Source organism: Castor canadensis, chromosome 17 (genome assembly GCF_047511655.1).
Source record: "Castor canadensis chromosome 17, mCasCan1.hap1v2, whole genome shotgun sequence".
Classification (NCBI taxonomy): Eukaryota; Metazoa; Chordata; class Mammalia; order Rodentia; family Castoridae; genus Castor; species Castor canadensis.
The window spans coordinates 7,437,828-7,441,870 of NC_133402.1; the positions used below are offsets into that span (position 1 = coordinate 7,437,828).

The 4,043-nt window shown below is 46.1% G+C and overlaps 1 pseudogene; it reads left to right on the forward strand.

Annotated features, from left to right (window-relative positions):
• The first annotated feature begins 676 nt into the window (after positions 1 to 676).
• Positions 677 to 1,981, forward strand: LOC109695873 (small ribosomal subunit protein eS8 pseudogene; annotated as a pseudogene).
• The last annotated feature ends 2,062 nt before the right edge of the window (positions 1,982 to 4,043 follow it).

Sequence of the window (4,043 nt, forward strand, 5' to 3'; positions counted from 1 at the left end):
CACCGAAGCCTAGCTGCTACAAAAACTTGCTCAAAGAGATTTGATGAGCTAAAGGGTGGGTGCACACATCTAGGTGCTGGGGGGGTGTGTGCTCTGAGGGTCTCTTCCATGTGACCATCCCTGAATTATATCATTTAGTTATTTATAATATATTTTATATATTTATATAAAATATATAAAAATAGGTTTATATTATATATTTATTATTCTATTTATATAAAATATATTTATAATGTATATATATTTATTATTCATTCATTTTTTTCCCCCAGTACTAGAGATTGAACCTTGCATCTCACACCTGCTACTCTACCACTTGAGCCATGCCTCCAGCCCTGGAAGCCAGGCTTCTATAACCTACTCTCAGAAGTGACACTCATCACTTCTGCTGTGACATAAGCATTTGAGACAAGTGAAAATTTTCAACCCACACTCCCAGGATGGGGCATTGCACAAGGGAATGCAAACCAAGAGAGAGGATCTTTGTTTGAGGTTCTCTTAGAGGCTGCCCACCACCAGGAACAGATGCAAATATTCGTGAGTGAGAGCGCAAATCTGGGTGAGCATTTTCCAAAGGAGGTCACAGTCACTGTGGCCTGGAGGAGCAGAACCACTGCTCAAAGATATCTTTCCTCCTTAAAAAACAAAACAGCTCTTCCCAGCACAGTACTGAGCAATGGGCGTCTCTTGGGATAACTGGCACAAGTGCTTCAAGACGGGGCAAAAGGAAGCCCTACCACAAGAAGCAGAAGTGCAGTATGAGTTGGGATGCCCTGCTGCCAACACCAAGATTGGCCCCTGCTGTATACACACAACCCTAGTCCAAGGAGGCAACAAGAAGTACTGTGCTCTCAGGCTGGATGTGGGGAACTTCTGGATGCTCTCTACAATGCATCCAGTGATGAGCTGGTCCACACGAAGACCCTGGTGAAGAACTGCCTCGTGCTCATCGACAGCACACTACACTGACAGCGGTACAAGTGCCACTATGCACTGCCCCTGGGCCACAAGGGGGCCAACCTGACCCCTGAAGAGGAAGAGATTTTAACAAAAAAATATTAAAAAATCGAGAGAAATACGATGAAAGGAAAAAGAACGCAAACATCATCAGTCTTCTGGAGAAGTTCCAGCAGGGCAAGCTTCTTGCCTGAATTGCATCCAGACCAGGCCAGTGTGACAGGCAGAGGGCTGTGTGCTACGGGGCAAGTTGCTGGAACTACCTGAGGAAGTTCATAGGCTGGGAAAGGCAAATAAGTTGCCCACTATGCTTAGCTAGTGTAATAAAGGTGTTTAGTGTAACAAAACAAACAAGCAAACAAACATCAATCCTCCCTCTCTACTGGTCACAGGAGCTGATGGCCAGAGTTGTCTGTGTGTTTATGCAATCACCAGCAGCTGAAGCCACACCTTGTTGGGGCAGGGCAGATAAAGAAGTGGGGTGGAGGATATGAGATGTGAGCCCCTAGCACTTGCAAATAGTCTGGGTTCTTTTCTTTCTTTCCTTTTTTTTTTTTTTTTTTGCGCTACTGGGGTTTGAATTCAGTGTCTACACCTTGAGCCACTCCACCAGCCCTTTTTTGTGAAGGGTTTTTCGAGATAGGGTCTTGGAGAACTATTGGCCCGGGGAGGCTTTGAACCGTGATCCTCCTGATCTCCGCCTCCCGAGTAGCTAGGATTACAACTGTGAGCACCAGCACTTAGCCTGGTGCTACTCAGGCGAGGTCTGCTGCTCTAAACAAGCCACAACAGGAAGGCTGAATTGGCTAAATACCACCAAAGTTTATTCCCTGCTCAGGCAAAACCTCCTGTGGCTCCTGGCAACTCTCCAAGGCTTCATTCTCGAGATGACAAGGGGTGACTCAGGGATCCAGGCAGCTGCTGTCCTGTGACTCCAACCTTCCCACCCACACTCCTCCCCCACCGGAAGGATGAAGCCTGGAGAAGCCTGCCGGGGCTTTTTGCGGCCCCAGAACGGAAATGACGCATCACTTCCACTCGCTTTCTATTGGCCAGGACGGGTCACGTGCCCCTGCCCAGCTCCAGGGGCTGGGGCTGGGTATTTCCATATATCTAAAAGGAAAGGAGAACTGGGTATTGGAGAAAGGGTGAGGCTCAATTACGTTTGGTCAAAAAGAGATTAATACTTTTAAGTGAGAATATTAATAGCTTTGTGTCTTGGGCACTGGCTTTCTCTCCTTCTGTTGTAAGGTTGTGAGCCGCCCCAGGGAGGGTTAATGAACAAAACCACCAGCCAAGCTGCATTCTGTCCCAGAAGGGGATGGAATGGAATCCCCTGGCATCTCCTCTCCTCTTTTCTCCCTGCCTTCCTCGCGTCCCCAGGCAAACTTTGTTTTCAGTTTTTGGCGAGCACTGGAGTTTGAACTCAGAGCCTCATGCTTGGGGGCAGGCGCTCTTACTGCTTGAGCCACTCAGCTGCGCCCCCAGGCAAACTTTGATCTGTTTTCTGTGACTGTAGATTACTTTGCATTTTCTGTAAATTTGTGTAAGAAGGGTTTTTTTTTTTTTGTGGTGCTGGGTATTGAACCCAGGGACTTGGGCATGCTAGGCAAGTGCTCTACTCTTTGAGCTACATCCCCAGCTCTTTGGTTTTTATTTTGTTTTGGAGACAGGTCCTCACACTACCTTCCTAGGTTGGCCTTGAATTTTTGTGGGACAGGGTTTGAACTCAGGGCTTTACCATTGTAAAGCAGGCATTCTAGTTCTTGAGTCACACCTCCAGTTCATTTTGTTCTGGTTATTTTGGTGATGGGGTCTCAAAAATTTTTTGCCTAGGCTTACCTCAAACCAAGATCCTCACCAGTCTCAGCTTCCCAAGTAGCCAGGATTACAGGTGTGGGCCACCAGCGCTCAGCTGGTCTCATATTCTTGATTCTCCTGTGTCAGCCTCCCCACTGCTGGGACTACACTGGAGCATGTGCTCTTTTTTTGTTTATTTGCCTTCTTTCCCCCAGCATAATTATTTCAAGATTCTTCCATGTTGTATTTCGTACTAATAGTTCATTCCTTTTTTATTGCTGAGAAGTGAGTAGTGGATTGTATGGACATTTGTTTGCTGGCTTTAGTGATTACATGATCTGAGCATTCATGTACAAACATGGGCGTAGGCTTCCTTTTTTTCTTTGATAAATTGGCAAACTGAAATGGTGCACTATGTGGCAAGTGTATTTTTTTTTTTTTTTTTGTCAGTACTGGGTCTTGAACTTAGGACCTACACCTTGAGCTACTCCAACAGCCCCCCCCCTCCATTTTTTGTGATGGGGTTTTTCAGATAGGGTCTTGTGAACTATTTGCCCAGGCTGGCTTTGAACCTCTATCCTCTTGATCTCTGCCTTTTGAGTAGCTAGGATTATAGGCATGAGCCACTGCTATGGTAAGTGTATATTGAATATTTTTGTGCATGTGAGGTGCTGGTGGTTGAACTTGGGGCCTCATGTGTGCTAGGCAAGTCCTCTACTGCTGGGCTGCACTCCCAGCCTGTGTATGTTGGTTTTTTTAAAGTAACTCTCAAATTATTTTTCAAAGTGATTGTACCATTTTACATTCCCACCAGCACCTCACAGGATGTTTAACAATTCTGGTTTTCTTTGCCAGAGGTCCTTAATTGTCATTGTGATAACCCATTGCCCCCCCTCTGTGTCCAAATACTACCAGGGAGAGGCAGGGCTGCCACAGTTGACAGCTAGTAGGCCACAGCTCTTACCTGCTCCTGCTGGAGGAGACGGACAAGTCCCACTTCAGGAGCCTTGGAAGATGTAGGGAAGTAAACAGGTCTTTTCTCACCCATCACTAGGTTCATGGCTGGGGCCCCCTGTAATAAAAAACAGCTGAGAAAATTTTGTATGTTTTCCATGGTATGTGTGTCTTTGGAAACAAAGACCAAAAGGAACAGAAACTGTTTTTTGGGTTTTTTTTCCAGGTTTTGAACTAAGGGCCTATACCTTGAACCACTCCACCAGCCCTTTTTGTGTTAGGTATTTTCACCATAGGGTCTCATGAATTATTTGCCTGAGCTGGCTTCAAAC